Below are 20,125 nucleotides of genomic sequence, written 5' to 3' on the forward strand. Positions count from 1 at the left end.
GTAGTTACTAAGTGTAGTTAGGTCCTCGTTTAGAGCTCGTTCTCCAGCTTCCTTACTATTATCTTGGAAGCCAATGGCCAGGTCGTCTGCATAAGCGAATTTTCTCGATTTTGTTTCAGGTATATCCGCCGTATAAAGGTTAAATAATAAAGGAGCTAGCACTGAGCCTTGAGGTAAGCCGTTGTTAAGTTTTCTAACGCTACTTCGTGCATCATTTATATATACCTGAAACAGTCTGTTAGTTAGTAGATTGTTTATCAGCTGACAAGTTTTGAGACAGGGTATGATTTTCATCAACTTATAAATAAGGCCCTCTCTCCACACAGTGTCATAGGCAGCCGTAAGGTCTATAAATGTTATGGCAGATTTTTCACGTCTTTCAAAGCCAGCTTCGATGAATGTAGTTAAGGACAGCACTTGGTCACAACAGCTTCGTCCTTTTCTAAATCCAGCTTGCTCAATTGGTACAGCGTCCTCAATGGTGTTACATATTCTATTATATAAGAGTCGTTCTAGTAATTTATAACAGCAACTGAGTAAGGCGATAGGCCGGTAACTTTCAGGCAGCTTGTTGTCTTTGCCAGGCTTCTGGATTGCGATAATTTTTGTTCTTTTAAATTCTGGGGGAAGCATAGCTGTAGTCACAATGTCGCTAAAGAATTCTTTGAGCCATTGTCTTGTTTTTGTACCAGTGTGGACTATAAACTCAGGATATATTCCATCGAAACCAGCTGCTTTTCCCGTTTTGGTTTGGTTAAGCGCTTCGTTCATTTCATCCAATGAGAAGGCACGTGAGTATTCTGATGTTGTGGGGGTATTTGATTTAAGTTGTTTAAGAGCTTTTTTTACCATCGATGTATGAGTTTTCTCAGATGGAGCTCGAGAGTTCTCAATTATTCTATTGGCTATCTTATTTGGCTCAATTGTTGATTTGTTTAAGTGTTGTGCTCTGCTTGCTTCGCCCAGTTTGCGGATCAGTCCCCATGCCTTCCGACATGTACTGTGCATAATATGTATTTCATGTTTTTGCAATAATGAAGTTTATCTGTTAGTATACCGTAATTTATTAGTTTTTACGATATTCTCCAGCTAACCCGGATTTTCGATAACCCGAACCAGCCACGGTCCCGATTAATCCGACTTATCGAGGTTCCACTGTATTCATAAAAAATCTTTTAAGTAACCTAGATATAACAAAGTGAATAAAAGGCATAAATCAGAAGAATTATTATTTTATTTTATAAGTTAATAATTGGTCATATCCATTTATTATTTTAATAATAATTGTGAATAAGCCACAAACTTCGCTTATTCCTAACTAAAATAGTAAATAGAGATAATAACAATAGGATTTGTAAAACTAAAGTAATTCTTTTTGCGTTTTTGCTAATGTATGCCTTTATAAATAGGATGGTAGACCACACACTATAATATGCAGTACCAACTAATGAATACACAGAATATTATAGTCGATTTGCTAAACTCAGTCTCAGTACTACTGAGTCTCAGACACAACTGGCTAGTGATTTTAGTAAAAAAAATAATAACTAAATAGTTAATAATTACTGTAATTTTGGCAAAATTGGCCAAAAACAAAAAAAAATTACCTACTAAAATCACTAGCCAGTTGTGTCAGAGTTTGGGGAACCGACTATACTAATAAACAATTTCTAAGCTGTTTTATAATATTTTGTGAGTCCATTAATCATATTTTTTATTTAAAACTAAAATTTGTTAATAATGCTTAGTAATGCATATATTTTGTATTTTTAGCTTTCCAGAAGATCCTGCGAAGAAGACATGAAGTATAGATCAGATTTGTTAATAGAGGAGTATGTTCAAAACACTTTTTAGAAAAAGATATTGACAGAACTTCACTTTCATCTGTTCGTTTAAGAGACTGTGCTGTTCCAATAGCTTATGTCACACAGGTATATGCATTTTTTTTCTTGGTTTTAACATCTTTAAACGCGAAATACGCAATAGCGTATCGAATTGATGCCATGTTATTTTTCTTTATTAAGGTCTTTGTTTATTATTGTGTATGTGTATTAACAACAGAAACATTTTTGGTTATTCTTTTATTTTATTTTATATTTTGTCATCAAGTGTTCAGTCAATGTATGTAGTTTTCTTATGTACACCTTTATGGGTTTATACCTGGTGGATGTATATTTCAATAAATAAATAAATAAATAACCTAATTAATAATACAGTCTGTACAATATAGATACTGTTGTAATTCATTATCTACATCGGAGATCTAAGTTGACATTGTTGCCCAACTGCAAAAAATTTTTGAATTCATTTTAAGTCAAATATATCACATAATTATTGCGAAGTAGATTATACAACAAAACAGATTAATATTCAATGTAAATAAATAAAAACATCAGAAATAGAAAACAAGAATTAAGGTATAATCTTATGTTACAGTTATTAAGGTACCAAGGGTATTATAAGGATAATAACGCTTGAGGTCAATGGTGTTTTTAACAAGGGCCTGAGGGATATACGTTGACCGAAAGCGTTATTATTATAATACCTGTGGTGCCTTCAACGTTTAATGTCTGACTAAATTATTCTTTATATGCGAAAAATTTGAATGAATTTTGAATTGATTAGTTTTTAAATAAGTACATTTACCAGTAACAGTAGTAACATAATTGTGGTAACCATAGTTTTACTTAGGTTGATATTTGTCAACTTGGCAGTATCTAAGTCGTTATTTAAATTTAATGCCCAAGGGCGTTATATCATACTTAACAGTCTTCGAAATGTCATTATTTGTCAAATAATGTACCAGTAGGACATTAAAGTAAATAATAAAAACAATAAATATAATGAATACTAAATACTTATTTGTTTGTGAAAAATCTATTTCTTTGTGGCTTTTTTGTAATTAACTATTCTAATGAGGAAATAAGCCACAATTTACTTGAAAAAATAATTTTATTAAGGTTTCTACTTCCACGTCGGATGTTGTTGTCAAAATACAAAATGTTCATTATTATTATTTTATTTATTAAATATTATTTATTATTTATTTAAATATTATTTAATATTTATTTTTTTATTATTATTATTTATGCGTATTATTACCTGTAAATAATATTTCTTCTGATTGTTAATTGTAAAGGATAGAAAAATTACCTTTTATTTTATTTTCTTTTAGAATCAGCTGAGAGAAGTGGTCTACAAAAAACCAGAAAGGAAACAGAATATGTGGCTACGAAAAGCAAAAGAAAGGTTTACAAAGCAAATGTGACACATTTTTTTATAATATTTAGGAATGTCAGTAAATTACATTAAAAAATGTATGTAAAGATTTTTTGCAATAAAAATGTTTATATTTATCAAGGATGTATTATTTGGTATGGCCACATATCGTCAGTGATGTGACAATACCTCCTATCTGTTTTTTTCAAGAGATTTGTAAGATAGACTAAAAACTTGTTTCGGCCACCTCCTGTTTTCATATATTTTTTGACTTGTTTTGCAGTAAATAACTATCTATTTACTACAAAAAAGTCAGAATACGTACGAAAACAGAAAGTGACCTTAAAAAATGTTTTTCGTCTCCTGCAAACCTCATGAAAAAACATATAGGAGGTATTGTCACATTACTGACGATATATTTCAGTGAATGTCTAAAAAATATTCTGTGAATGTTCAAAGAACGTTCGTAGACATTCATGGAATGTTCTAACAAGACATTCAGTCTAAAAATATACTGTGAATGTCCAAAGAACATTCATGGAATGTTCCAACAAGACATTCAGTCTAAAAAATAGACTGTGAATGTCCAAAGAACATTCGTAGACATTCATGGAATGTTCCAACAGAACATTCTAAGAATATTTAAAATGCTGACACAGCACTTTCCTGGGACTTTCCAGGGACATTCGTGTGCATTTGGGGACATTCCAGGAATGTTTTCAATGTCCTGTGTGTACATTCTAGGAACATTCATGGAATGTTTTGTGTTATTAGGGTTGTTAGTATGTATTCTTATAACAACTGATTGTTGAAGTTTAATAGTTAAAAATATATAATTCTGTTGGAAATAATGATGAGAATACACCTCTAAAGAAGAATTTTCTCGATGTAGAAAAGGTGATCCCTCTAAATGGTCAATAAACATTGAGAAGAATAATAAGTTTAACTGTTAACGAAAACAACGAAACACAACTGTGTAAACAACGAAAGGTATAAGGGTATAAAGGTCCCACAACGAGTAAACTGTCGATCTTGTAAATTTAAATGTAGTCAATATTTTTCGGAAATGGATAGTATTATATACAAGAAATGGACATGTTAACAGTATTTATTCAATTATAATTAATGACAGTGACAACCTTATATTAATCTAGAAACATAAAAACATTAGTAACTAAGGTAGATATTAGTAGCCTTAGATCTTAACTACTAAATATATAACAGTCCTCCGCCCCAATTCCCAACTACAAGACTAGAGATGCTGGCAGCAGCTGATCTAAGTGACGTTTCCAAAGTAGACCATCATCTGTTCGTATTTCATAATGTAAGTAACCTATGCGTCTGATTACCTTTCCAAATACCCATCGTTGATCACTGCAGTACTTTCTAGCCTGAACTCTGTCTCCCAAGGCAAATTCCCTACCAGGTGTAGGCCTGTCTGATGGAAAGGAAGTTGTGTGTTTGCAAGGTTTTCTTAACATTGCATGAAGATCCGTTCTAATTTCTCGTCCGAACATAAGCTCATACGGGGTGAAACCGTTAACACCTGGTGTACGACGTAAACGTGTTCGTACTTTAAATAGTTTATCAGTTAAGCTATTGCTCAATGGGCTATGCCCGCGTGGGTTCGAATCCCATCCTCGTCGCCAATATTATATACAAGAAATGGACATGTTAACAGTATTTATTCAATTATAATTAATGACAGTGACAACCTTATATTAATCTAGAAACATAAAAACATTAGTAACTAAGGTAGATATTAGTAGCCTTAGATCTTAACTACTAAATATATAACAGATAGGATCAGTATTTGTAAAAAGTACTGGTCTCTTTCTAGTTATAAGACAGAAAGATTTCATTTTAAAAATGGTTTAAACAAAAGAACCGGCAAGACCTTTGACAAATGTTTCAAATAATAAAAAGAGAAAGTGCAGCAGAGCATACTTTCTTATAAGCAATGAATATGGAGTCTGTCTGAATTTCTTTTTTCATTTTTCTTTTTACAATTTATCATTTTTCGTGTAGAAAAAGGATCAAGGTACCCTCTGTAGTAAATTTAGGGACGCAAAACGAATAGATTATGTAACATCTGAATTAGAACAAAAATACAATGCCCACTTAGAAAGAAAAAGGCAGGCCACAATTGCTAAAGAAGAAGATGAGATCCGATCTGAAAATGACCCCTCATTTATATATGCAACGCTTGACTTCCAGAGTGTTCTTCAAATACCGTCTAGTGAAGAGTATCTGTTATATTACTGTCGTAAACTCTGCCTTTATGATTTCACTGTTTATGAGTCACGGTTTCCAAATTAAGCATATTGCATGCTGTGGTCTGAGGTGAATGGTAGAAGAGGCAGCCATGAAATTGATACAGCTTTAATGCAGTGGATTAATGTAATTCCAAAGAATATTACACAGCTTGCATTGTTTTCAGACACTTGTGGGGGTCAAAATCGCAATCAGCACATCTCTGCGCTTCTGCAGTATTTGACCCAAACTACTCATATTGAAATCATAGAGCAGAAATACCTAGAATCCGGAAATTCTTCCATGGAAGTTGACAGCATGCATAGTGCCATTGAAAGGGAAAAAAGCCATGTGTCTGTTGGTTCTGTCATGGAGTGGATGAACATAATAAAAAAGGGCCAGATCAAACAGAAACAAAAGCTCCGATAATCCCCACCATGTCAAACAGCTGCATTTTTCTGATATCTTGGATCTTAAAGATATCTCAAAACGCACAATAATTAAAAATCGTCTGAAAGATGAGAATAGTAACATAGTCAGATGGCTTAAAATCAAGTCTTTACGATATGAAAATGGCAATCCAGACATAATAAAATTTCGCTACAGTCACACATTGTGACTGTAGCGAGTCTTACATTGTACTAAATGTACACGGAAGAAATCGGCAAAATTGTGTGAATGAAATTAAAGCTTACAATCAACTGCTGTCTATTAGTAACCAGAAAAAGGTGAACTTGATGAAATTATGTAAAAAAGAAATTATACCAGAGAAACTGCGTGGATATTATGCTTCTCTACCAACAGCCAATAATATACCAGATACAATAACCGAGCCAGTTGTTGAGGATGACGAAGAAGAGGAACTTTTTTGATATTTTTTTTATTATAACTTATTACGATGTTGTATGTAATAAATATAATAATATGTGATAATTATATTATTATGCAATAAATAGTTATTACCCAAATGCATTATTGTTGTTTATGCAAAAAATCACTAACTGATAGTATTGCACAAAATACATAGCAGAGTAGCTTCAAAGTATTAGTAACTTCAGATTAATAAATATAACAGCAGTAAATACACCTTAAACCAGTTTGTGATAGAAAATTTTAAAAACCTGATTTATAGTGAAGATTTTATTTTTAACTTCAAATAACTCCATAACAATAAAATGTTAGTAAGTGACTTCTCGCCGGGATATGACGATATATTCATTTTCAATATAAGATCTCTAACAGTTTTCGATATACAGTGGAACCTCGATAACTCGGATTAATCGGGACCGCGGCCGATCCGGGTTATCGAAAATTCGGGTTAACCGGAGAGCATGGTAAAAATTAATAAAATACGGTATACTTATAGATAAAGTCCGTTATAATTGAAATAACATGAAATATATATGCACAGTTAGTACACATGGGTGATTCGCCAAAATAGACGGCAATTTCGAGGTAGAGAAATTTAATTTAAAACATGGTTTAGAATTAGTTCATTTTTAAATATTTTTTATAAAATGAGCTATTCAACTTACCCATGATACCAGCAGAGATCATTTTTAAATATTTTCCGAAAAACGGAAATGTTGTGACTTCGGAGTTGACAAGTGTCCACCGTGTGGACGTTAATTCTCTGTTAATTGAAATTTATGATCGTAACAATTAAATTAAAACTGGTATGTAATAAAACTATACAAAACACTTCCATTTTGACATAAACTACTACAGAAAAACATGAAAAATAGGTAAAATATCAATTGCGTCGGAGTTGATTTAGACCGGCCTTCGTGTTGACAAAACTTTCCAATATGTAGCCGTGTCTTTTCCGTTAAACTTCAAAAATCTAATCTTATTCTGAACACAATCTTGGCATTTCCTTTCTACATATTCTTCTGTCTTTTCTCCATGTCAACATAATTATTTTTTATCCGCTTCCACACATGAGCTCCATGTTTTTACATAATGTGCCTACATAGACAGCAGATGTCTCTTTTATCAACATTAGAGAAGACTACCCAAAATGGTATACATATTCTTACAGAAATAAGCATAGCTGCATAAAAAATTACTTTCTTTCATAAAATCTTTATTTAACGATTTTGGGGGTTGTAGCGTTCCGCTACGTTTACGAGTAGCCACTCCCGACAACCGTAATAATTAACATCGAATAACAAAAAGTTACCTTACGATCGAGGTAGGAAAATGAAAACAGAATTAGTGCTAGCTAACCAACGACTTAAGAAGGTCAAATACAGACAAATATGTGTTGGAGAAAAAACGGCAGATGTCATACATAAAAGAATAGGAGATATTCAATAAATCTATTTTGGAATTGCAATTACAAAGCAAGCTAAATATATCTGTAAAGATATAATATACCTAAAATGAACGTCTGCCGTACCTAGAGAATTATAAAATAGAACCAAGCTTTTAATATCCCACAAAGACAACTTATATGGAAAATGCACTAAGAATAACATTCCTATTAATTATCTGGAACGTAAATCTTCCCTAAGATGTGTATACTCATAGAGCCGCTTACCGTCTGATAAACCGGCACGTCCATAAGCCAACACTTGGAATTAGAGCTGAAGGAATTTCATCTAGATTGGAACAAAGATAAGTGTACTTAATTAATGTTCTCATTTATACACCGAATTGTGTTCCGCAATATATTATATATTTATTCTACATTTGTTGTTAAGCATTAGATTATTTTTTAACTTCCCTTATCATATCTTTTACTATCGGTTGTGTCTACACAACAAATAATATTTTGTCAATTTTTCATCTAAATCTCAATGCATGTAAGGGAACATAAGTACTTATAGACCTAGAGCATTGGTCTCTATAGGGTTCATTACATAATAACTTAGGTATTGTGGTAGATAATATACAAGTATATTAATACGGTATTATGAAGAATATCATCTGGTTCTGTTGACTAGCACTCACTATTGTTTTTCTGTCTCTTTATTGTTTGTATCTGAAAGAAACGTAAACTCATAGAAATCATTTAATAGTCGGAAACTTTTACGTTATCTGCTTATATCTTGGCAACCAAAATTTTAACATTACTCATATTCATTATTTATATTATTAATTAAATTTTACTATTATATATTCATCTTGCAAGCCAATGTTTTACATTATTATACATTATTTATATTTTTAGCTAGAAATTTTACATTATATATATATATATATATATATATATATATATATATATATATATATATATATATATATATATATATATATATATATATATACATTAGTTACCAAAATCTTACTTTACATAATATATCTAGATATTTTTTTTTACACAATAAAAATAAGGTATACCTATTGGGTTTGTATCATTTCACCTGCACCTGATATCTCTCAACTATATGTGTTCATATAATATTTTATTTCAGGATTAAGTTATTTGGATTGTCTATATCTTTCTCCTTATTTCTCTCTCTCTCTTTCTCTCTCTCTCTTTCCCCCTCTCTCTCTCTCTCTATATCTCTCTCTCTATATATATATATATATATATATATATATATATATATATATATATATATATATATATATATATATATATATATATATATATATATATCTCTATATCTCTCTCTCTATATATCTCTCTCTCTATATCTCTCTCTCTCTTTTTTTTCTAGTCTCCCACACTGTTCTATCAACGAAGTAAAGGCTCTAAAAGGCATTTACTTCTGGCGCCCATCTTTGGTTTATTGATCATAGGTCAGTTCTTTTCTTTTAAATATTTCATTACTTTTTAATTTTTCTGGTTTCTTCCTTTATCACTATCTCTTTCTCCCCTAAACAACAGCACGAAAATAAGCCGATCTCCACTTCCTGAGCTTTTACGTCTCATCCTCATCCTCATTAATAATTTGTTATCTTCATTCTAATTTTAACTTGTTAAGCCGTTTCTCACTACTCCTTTCTCTTCATCAATCAAATTTTAGTACCAAAAAAAATATAACCCTACTATAAGGGTTACAAAGTGGCGCCCAACGTGGGGATGTTGTTTTTCATTTAGGGTGATTTAGTGTTAGTTACACTACATTCTCTTATTCAATTTGGTTATTGCGAATTATCACTTACAGTTTGTTTGTTGTTTTGGAATAAAAAAAAAAAAAAGAAAATGTTGATAGTAGCAGTGTATCATTTTGTTTTTTTTTTGAGAGAGTATACAGGTGTAAGGGAAATTATTTTAGAATTGAGGATATAGCATTAATTGTTGGGTGGTATAGGAACATAAGTTAAAAGGTAATATATAAATGTTTATTGAAGGTGACGTTAATATTTAATAAACTGAATTTTTACATTTTTATACGTTACATATTTTTTGGTATCTTATAATTATTATGATATCCTGTACTTGCACTTGTATCCACACAATTATATATTTTGGGTTATAGGTATATGTTTATTAGGTTCTGATTTCTATCTCAATTTTAGATTACTGTATGCGATTAAATTTGCGGGCTTTGTGCCAGTTGTAAAATTTTTTTATTGAGTTTATCTATCTAAACTTCATTGGGGTGTTTTGTCTTGATACTGAAAGTTTCTTTTTTAAAATGTCCACTTTTAAAGTTGATCATTTACTGGTAAAAGAGTTAGACTACGAGCTTAAAATCCGAAGTATTGATGTTACTGAATATCCTACCGTCGAGGCTAAACGCAAAATATTGCGTGGAGCTCTGCGACAGGAGAAGGAAAATAGGAGTTTTCGGCAAATTTCTTCCTCCTGTATTCCCTTTGACAAACATAAGGAGGAGATTGAGGACACACTGAAATACCTTACCCAGAAAATCGGGATATTCAGGGGTACAATACTGGATCCTACCTTTGCTAGATTGTCGTCTAGAGTAGCTCATTTATCTGAACGAGTAAGTCGCTTAGAGTGTGATACCGATGAACAGGAATTATACCAGAAAACCGTCGCAGTCAAAATCTTGGATATTGAAGGTGATCTCGATGCTCGGGGAAACCCAGCTGCTACCTCCACTCCAAATGCACCCATACACAATGCGTCACCCTTCCCATTTTCTAAATCTGCCCAAGTTCATAAATGGGGTATTTCTTTTTCTGGTACAGGTGATCGTGATACTGTTGTCGCTTTCTTAGAGAAAGTTGAATGTTTGCGAATCTCTAGATGTATTCCAGAGGATGACTTATTTGCAGCCTCCGCTGAGTTGTTTACCGGTCCTGCGTTCACTTGGTTTATGAATAATCGCTCTAACCTTTCTTGCTGGAAAGATCTGGTGCAAAAACTTAAAGCTGATTTCCTACCATATTCCTACCAAGATGATCTTTTGGATGACATTAAAAAGCGGAAACAACTCCAGAATGAACCCGTTACTATGTTTATCAACAACATCCTTGGTTTGTGTAGTCGTCTTGACATTCCTCTCACGGAATCCGAAAAGGTAAGAATCATCATGAAATCTTTGTTACCCTCATATCACTCTCAACTAGCTCTTGTAGAAATCCGTAGTATCGACGAACTTACGGAAAAATGTAAGCGGTTAGAAGAAACATTTTCTTGGTCTAATCAACCCTCAACTGTAGTTTCGTCTCGTCCTTTCCCGTCTTCTAGTCAGAATTCCTTTTCACGAAATCGATCATGGCAAAATAAAGTACCGAAACACAATGTATCTACCGTTACCTCCACGATCGTATGTTGGAATTGTTATACTCAGGGACATGCCTTCTCTGCATGCCCAAACCCCAGATTGCGTCCCTTTTGTTTTGGGTGTGGCCTTGAAAATACCACTAAACCCAGTTGTAGGAATTGCCAGGGAAACGGTCGTTTAGAGGATTGTACCCTGAGCCCTCCTCTGACAGTCTCTCCATCAGGGAATTCCGTAACTTCCATAAACAATACAGGACTCAACACGTCAAGCCCTCCCGTACCTTCTACCAGTCGAAAGTCGAAAAGGGAAAGGTATTTCGTCCAAAAAGACAACAACTTCAAACAACAACCTATCTCAAGATTAAGTTTTCTGAAGCAGACACCCTTTAATGTCGAATCAGATAATGATAGTGTTTCTTTCTCAGTATCTTCATTAAATCTCCCATCTCCTGGTCTCGAACAAGAACTTAACTCTGCGTTAATTCCGTTACCTTTACCTTCTTCCAGAAAAATTAAGGAAGGAGATACCTGTCTACCTTTATCTCAATTTTCTGGCAACACCATAGTGATTGATAAAACAACCTTAGATTTAAATTCTCTATTAGTTAGGAAACATAACGATAATCGTCCGTATCTCCCTATCGAAGTATTAGGTCAATCTTGTTTAGCACTTCTAGACAGTGGTTCAAACATATCTTTACTAGGTTCTTTATCTCTTCGTTTAATAGACAACGATAAAGTCAAAGTTAACCCGATTTCTTCTCTTCAAGTATCGACTGCTGATGGCACTGTACAACCCATCACGGGAAAATTCGTAACAGAAGTCTCTGTAGCGAATATACGCAGAAATGTTACTTTTTATGTTATCCCCTCAGTTCAAAATTCAGTTATCCTTGGAATGGACTTTCTTAATGTTTTTAATAGCACACTTAACTGCTCTGATTTTTCTATGTCTATATCTTCATTTAATATTTCGAGCTTGAATGCCGTACAAGATTTTTCTAGTTTATCAAATGAGGAACAAAATCAGTTACAAGAAACTATCTCCAAGTTTAATTCTATCTACTCTACGGATAAGTTAGGCCGTACTACCTTGCTTTCCCATTCTATTGAAGTGAATAATCCCACACCATTTAGGCAATACCAATATCCGATACCCCAAGCGTGGCAAAAAGATTTAGAACAAGAGATTGATGAAATGCTTAAACTTAATATCATCGAACCGTCTACCTCTTCCTATAGTAGTCCATTATGGCTCACGAAAAAAAAGAATGGATCATTTAGGGTCTGTTTTGATGGACGTAAGTTAAACAGCATCACAGTAAATCGGGATGCTTACCCGATCCCTCGAATTGATATTATCTTGAGCAAACTTCAAAACTCGAAGTTCATATCGTCTATAGATCTTTTAAAAGCTTTTTTACAAATACCTCTTAGTACTGAAAGTAGGAAATATACCGCTTTTGCCGTCAATGGTAAAGGATTGTTTCAATTTGTAACAATGCCTTTTGGGTTAGTATCTGCTCCCCAAACTATGTGTCGTCTCATGGATATAGTAATAGGTCCTCAGTTAGAGCCCTACGTGTTTTATTATCTTGATGATATCTTGGTAGTCACCCCGGATTTTTCTACTCATATCGAAATTTTGAATAAATTATTTGTCCGGTTAAAAGAGGCCAATTTAACGGTTAATCTTGATAAATGTCAATTTTGTCGACCAAGTTTGAAGTTTTTAGGCTATATGGTTGATAACCAGGGTCTTAGGACAGACCCTGAAAAGGTCGCCGCTATAAGAGATTTTCCCATCCCAAAAACTACCACCCAAGTTCGCAGAATTTTAGGCATGTGTGGATATTATCGTCGGTTTGTTCCGTCTTATTCTACCTTACTATCACCCCTTACTGATCTTCTGAAGGATAGGAAAAAAGGCCAAACGATTATTTGGACTCCTGAGGCCGATGAAGCGTTTAGGCGCGTTAAAGATGCACTAACGAGCGCTCCAGTCATGATCTCACCTAATTTTAACGAACATTTTTATCTGATGACCGATTGTTCTAACACCGCTTCTGGTGGCGTGCTATTTCAGGTGAAAGATGGCTCTGAACACCCAATAGCTTATACAAGTAAGAAACTGAATAAGGCGCAGAAAAACTATTCGACTACGGAGAAAGAACTCTTAGCTATTATTCAGGGTTTAGAAGCTTTTCGTTATTATTTAGAGGGTCGTAATTTCACGATAATTACGGACCATAGTTCTTTGGTATGGCTTCACAGCATGAAAAACCCTTCTCAGAGACTTTCCCGATGGATATGTAAACTGACTGCCTATTCGTATAAGATTGTCCATCGAAAGGCAGCCGGAGTAGTGGTTGCTGATGCTCTTTCCCGTGTTTTTGATATTAATGTTTTAGATCTATCTTCGTTAACTCCTGATGCGTGGTATCAAAATATGGTCGATAAGGTTACTCAAGACCCACAAAGATATCCCGATTTTAAGGTGGAGAACAATGTGCTGTACAAACACATTTTAAGTCCTGTTGAGGTATTATCGAATATGACCGAATGGAAAATAGTTGTACCTACGCCAAACAGGGAAAATATTTTGCGTATGTGTCATGACGAAGTTACTGCTGGCCATTTTGGTTTCTATAAAACTTACCACCGTATTGCTGAGTTATATTATTGGCCTGGCATGCGCAAATCCATTAAAAGGTACATCTCTAAATGCATAGTTTGTGCTACTTGTAAACCAAGTAACTTACCACAAGCTGGTCTTATGGGTTCTTTTAGAAATATTAATTTCCCTTGGCAGATGATTTCTCTCGATTTAATTGGTCCATACCCTCGTAGCTATACAGGAAATACTTATTGTCTCGTAGTAGTGGACTATTTCACCAAATTTCCTTTGGTTTGCCCTCTTCGGAAAGCCACAGTCCCAGCAATTATTAAGTATTTGGAAGAACAAGTATTTTTAGTATTTGGTGTTCCTCAAATTGTCTCCTGTGACAATGGGCCCCAATTTATCTCGAACGCTTTCAAGACTCTTATGTACAAATATAGGGTGCAGAAGATTTTCTATAATGCGGCATATCACCCTCAAGCGAACCACTCAGAACGTGTAAATCGTAGTATTGTTACCGCTTTAAGGTCTTATACATTTGAGGACCATAGGTCGTGGGATCAATACATTCATTCTGTTGCCCAAGCCATAAGGACTTCCACTCACGAGGTCACTAAATGTTCTTCCGCGTATCTTAACTTTGGTCGAAATGTTCCTCTCTCAGGCGATTATTTTGGTTTAATTTCCGATAATGCAACTACTTTACCACAAGTTTCTGAGAATCTTCATCGACTAGAGGATCTCCAAAACCTACCCCCTATATTTGCCGATATTCGGAAGAGATTGAAATCTTCTTATTTACGTTCCCAGAAATATTATAATTTAAGGAAAAGACCGTTACGTTTTTATCCTGGAGACCGAGTCCTAAAACGAAATTTTGTGAAATCAAGTAAAAATGATGCCATAGCGGCGAAATTTTGTCAGAAGTATATTCCATGTACGGTTTTAAAAGTCATATCGCCTCTTGTCTATGAACTAAAAGACAATTCGTCCAATAAACGAATTGGTCGTTTTCATGTCAAAGATCTCCTACCTGATAAAACAGTCATGGATTCTGAGTCCTCGACCTCAGAGGATGATTAGGTATTAACTTGCGTTCTGCATTAATTTTGGAACCTTTTATCGCAGTCTGCAACTTGCTAGTTTCCTAAAAAAAACTCTTATTTTTGCTATTTGGTAATTATTATTTTTACCTCTGCTCTTGATTTTACCTTTGATAGTTAAGTTGTTCACATATATTATGGACTCAGCGTTTGCACAGGGAATGTCATAACATTTGTCTGGTGTAATAAATGCATTATACAGGGTATTCCATTATTATCACTTCTCAAAATATTAGACTGTTATAGGTAAATTGCTTTTAAATATTGTCTTTTCACTTTTATTAGTAAATTTTGTTGTATATGGGTATATAGGTGTATCTAAGCATAATACGTGGGTTCGAATTCGTTGATCAAATTCCGGACTACATCGTTAGCGGATTTCGTAATCCATGCTATATTTTGTGATGGATGTACTTTTACCTGGAGTCGCTATGTGGCGAATATGGTCGTTGACCATCTTCGGTTCTGTAGCATAGATTAAGTCTTCATCAAGTTATACAATGGATTTTTTTCTTGTACAAGGCGATAACCCAATACCTTTAATATTAATTTCGTTGATGGTTGTTGTATCAATAATTTTGGGAGAATACATTCATTAGCTGTTGTTTAGTGACTACTCTAATATTTGGTTTTCGTTTTCTTATGCATTGGTCCACTATAGTAGTCCAGTTCGGACCTCTTCTGTCATTGATTTTAGGAACTGATCTATAAATATACGGTTTCAGATGAAATTGTTTGATTTTGGTTCTTAAATTTTAGTTTTACCTTTGAGAAATTTTAGTTAAGAACTTACTTGTGTTGATGCTTATACATGTGTTAGTATAAAAATACACTGATTATCAAACGTTTTGGTATATCGTACACTGAAATCAGCTGTAGCCTTAGGCTATAGATTTATCGGATACAGATATTAAGTTAGGTTATCTTTAGGTTACCTTTCAATGATTATTACCTGTGATTATATTAAGTCAATTCGGGAATGGATTATGAATTATACTGACGGAACCATATTTGGATGGATACGATAATGGCTATCCATTTGTGGAACTGTTTTGTTTGTCCATTTTTTGTTTTGCTGTGCATTCTTAACTACCTGGTTTATATCTGCATTGGATATATAATATATTTAACTTAGCGTATCGTACTTCACTTTATCTTATCTTATCTTATCTTACCTAAGAGAGTTATGTTACATCTCTATTTCCTTACCTTAAGTTATCTTTGATACCATGTTTTGAATCGGTTGGAGAATATCCTGGTTACTCTCGGTTGAATATGTCAACAATAAATTTTGTGTTCATCTTTAATGTGAACGATTTAATAAGTTTAATTGATGTAAGTAATGGTACAACAAGAATAACTATTAGTAAACTTTAAGATACCTAGTATACGGTTCATTCGTAAATAAAGTCTGGATGCAGATCATCAGACTAGTCCTTGTCTACGTTAAGGAAGGAAAAGTTCCTTTCTCGCGATCTCCGTAAACCATACCGGTTCCGGAATCTTGGGAACTTACCTTGATGCACTCTTGTGTTGGATCCACACAAGTGTGTCATACTTTTGTGCCCGCACTCTTCCATGCTCGGAAGCATGAGAAGTGTTGCCTTTTATTTCCCTTGTGTAAATATGTGGTATAATGTGGATGTTTACCCACTTTGAGCCAAATTCAAAATTAATGTTTTAGGTTAGATTAGATTAGTTAGTTGATGTACTAATCCTACCTTTAACTTTGTGGAGTGGTTGTGACTGTAACTACAGCTACAACTGCTAGGAGCTACTACTCCTGCCAAGAATAAGCTTCGTTTTGGTTTTTGCCAGAATAATTTTCTGAAGGAAAATTATATCGAGTGGAGGGGGAATGTAGCGTTCCGCTACGTTTACGAGTAGCCACTCCCGACAACCGTAATAATTAACATCGAATAACAAAAAGTTACCTTACGATCGAGGTAGGAAAATGAAAACAGAATTAGTGCTAGCTAACCAACGACTTAAGAAGGTCAAATACAGACAAATATGTGTTGGAGAAAAAACGGCAGATGTCATACATAAAAGAATAGGAGATATTCAATAAATCTATTTTGGAATTGCAATTACAAAGCAAGCTAAATATATCTGTAAAGATATAATATACCTAAAATGAACGTCTGCCGTACCTAGAGAATTATAAAATAGAACCAAGCTTTTAATATCCCACAAAGACAACTTATATGGAAAATGCACTAAGAATAACATTCCTATTAATTATCTGGAACGTAAATCTTCCCTAAGATGTGTATACTCATAGAGCCGCTTACCGTCTGATAAACCGGCACGTCCATAAGCCAACACTTGGAATTAGAGCTGAAGGAATTTCATCTAGATTGGAACAAAGATAAGTGTACTTAATTAATGTTCTCATTTATACACCGAATTGTGTTCCGCAATATATTATATATTTATTCTACATTTGTTGTTAAGCATTAGATTATTTTTTAACTTCCCTTATCATATCTTTTACTATCGGTTGTGTCTACACAACAAATAATATTTTGTCAATTTTTCATCTAAATCTCAATGCATGTAAGGGAACATAAGTACTTATAGACCTAGAGCATTGGTCTCTATAGGGTTCATTACATAATAACTTAGGTATTGTGGTAGATAATATACAAGTATATTAATACGGTATTATGAAGAATATCATCTGGTTCTGTTGACTAGCACTCACTATTGTTTTTCTGTCTCTTTATTGTTTGTATCTGAAAGAAACGTAAACTCATAGAAATCATTTAATAGTCGGAAACTTTTACGTTATCTGCTTATATCTTGGCAACCAAAATTTTAACATTACTCATATTCATTATTTATATTATTAATTAAATTTTACTATTATATATTCATCTTGCAAGCCAATGTTTTACATTATTATACATTATTTATATTTTTAGCTAGAAATTTTACATTATATATATATATATATATATATATATATATATATATATATATATATATATATATATATATATATATATATATATATATATATATATATATATATATATATATATATATATACATTAGTTACCAAAATCTTACTTTACATAATATATCTAGATATTTTTTTTTACACAATAAAAATAAGGTATACCTATTGGGTTTGTATCATTTCACCTGCACCTGATATCTCTCAACTATATGTGTTCATATAATATTTTATTTCAGGATTAAGTTATTTGGATTGTCTATATCTTTCTCCTTATTTCTCTCTCTCTCTTTCTCTCTCTCTCTTTCCCCCTCTCTCTCTCTCTCTATATCTCTCTCTCTCTATATATATATGTATATATATATATATATATAAGTTATAAATTCTCAACGCGGTTCTTCCCGAGAACTTAGTAATTTTCATATATATATATATATATATATATATATATATATATATATATATATATATATATATATATATATATATATATATATATATATATATATATATATATATATATATATATATATATATATATATATATATATATATATCTCTCTATATCTCTCTCTCTATATATCTCTCTCTCTATATCTCTCTCTCTCTCTTTTCTAGTCTCCCACACTGTTCTATCAACGAAGTAAAGGCTCTAAAAGGCATTTACTTCTGGCGCCCATCTTTGGTTTATTGATCATAGGTCAGTTCTTTTCTTTTAAGTATTTCATTACTTTTTAATTTTTCTGGTTTCTTCCTTTATCACTATCTCTTTCTCCCCTAAACAACAGCACGAAAATAAGCCGATCTCCACTTCCTGAGCTTTTACGTCTCATCCTCATCCTCATTAATAATTTGTTATCTTCATTCTAATTTTAACTTGTTAAGCCGTTTCTCACTACTCCTTTCTCTTCATCAATCAAATTTTAGTACCAAAAAAAATATAACCCTACTATAAGGGTTACAGGGTCTTCGCCTTCATTTTTTCGTCGTACTCCAGTGTTTCTATAAAAAGAAGATAATTACCAAACCGACCGAAACATCTTGACAGCTTACCCAGTAACCCTTTTCCTAGTTTAAGAATGACCATTCACACACTTTAAACAACTCCGAGGCACGTTCGTCAACTCCGAGGCACGACTGGGCTTCGGAGTTGATTGCTTCGGTGTTGATGATTTCATATATTTTTAATTCTACTTTCTACAAAATATTAAAAATAATTCTGCTTTATTCATCGTGTGTCAAAAAACTTTATAGCGCATACTTAGAAGAAAAACATTAAAAAATTAGCAAAATTAAGCTTTTACGAAGGCTTCGGTGTTGACTGTATAAAAACATACGCTTAGCTTAAGACAAGTTGAAAATTATTCTATCGCTTAACGATATTATGTTCGTCCACTTTCTTCCACAATTTGGGTTAGACTGAAGCATTCCTCTCTTGTCAAGCTGCCTGCCATACAGTATAGTGCAGTTTGGCCTAAATTTTCATATATTTTCATGAGGCCTCCGTGTTGATGCACAAAGTTGGTTACAGTTTTTAGTAGTAGATTTTTATGGTTTAATTTTAAAAATGAGAATTATTAATTTGACAGTTTTAAATTACATTGGGTTTTTAATTAATTATTGATAAAATAATCTGCACTTTTGCAACTTTTCAGTGTGTAATACTATAAAACAGATCAAACACCAAGGTGGGTTACAGCCTCGGAGTTGATATTTTGACATTAAAATTGCATACAATGCTTGTAAAAATACTTTTTTTTTTAATGCTAAGTGGCGTACATTCATCTATTATATAACTTAACTTTGACAACACAATTTGAAACACAGTATGTAAAGGACTTAAGAAAAAAGCGAGTTACACAATATGCCGCTTATTTTGGCGAACCACCCACATCTAACTTACCTATAGTTCTGCATAGACAGTATAGATAGAGTATTGTTCATTTCTAGGTAAAAAAACTCAGTCAGTTTCGGTCAGTTTCGTCTGCAATCGGATCGATGTTATGTTATTTAAGAACAGTGGCTCTTTCATTGTTTAAAAGACCATTGTTTAAAAAAACAATGTTTTAAATATTCTTTTAGTCTTTTTTTAAACAATGCTAAGACAGTTGGAAATAAATAAAGGAATAACAGGAGTCTGTTGTTTCGGATAGCTCGAGATAATGAGCGTCGCTCTGCCGCCGCCGTGTGCCATGAGTCATTTTTACTATCGTATAGTTCAAATTACACAAATACCCATTATCTCTGAAATATTATATTATGGTCAAAGCGAAGATTGGTGGGATATGCGCATTTTATCAATGAAATTAGATATTTTC

The 20,125-nt window shown here is 33.1% G+C and overlaps 1 long non-coding RNA gene across 1 annotated transcript; it reads left to right on the top strand.

Annotated features, from left to right (window-relative positions):
• Positions 1–1,001: 1,001 nt before the first annotated feature.
• Positions 1,002–3,356, top strand: LOC126885906 (uncharacterized). Its single transcript, XR_007698489.1, has 2 exons — positions 1,002–1,931; positions 3,176–3,356. It is a non-coding gene; the product is annotated as an uncharacterized LOC126885906 (long non-coding RNA).
• Positions 3,357–20,125: the final 16,769 nt, after the last annotated feature.

This window comes from Diabrotica virgifera, chromosome 6, assembly GCF_917563875.1.
Source record: "Diabrotica virgifera virgifera chromosome 6, PGI_DIABVI_V3a".
NCBI lineage: Eukaryota > Metazoa > Arthropoda > Insecta > Coleoptera > Chrysomelidae > Diabrotica > Diabrotica virgifera.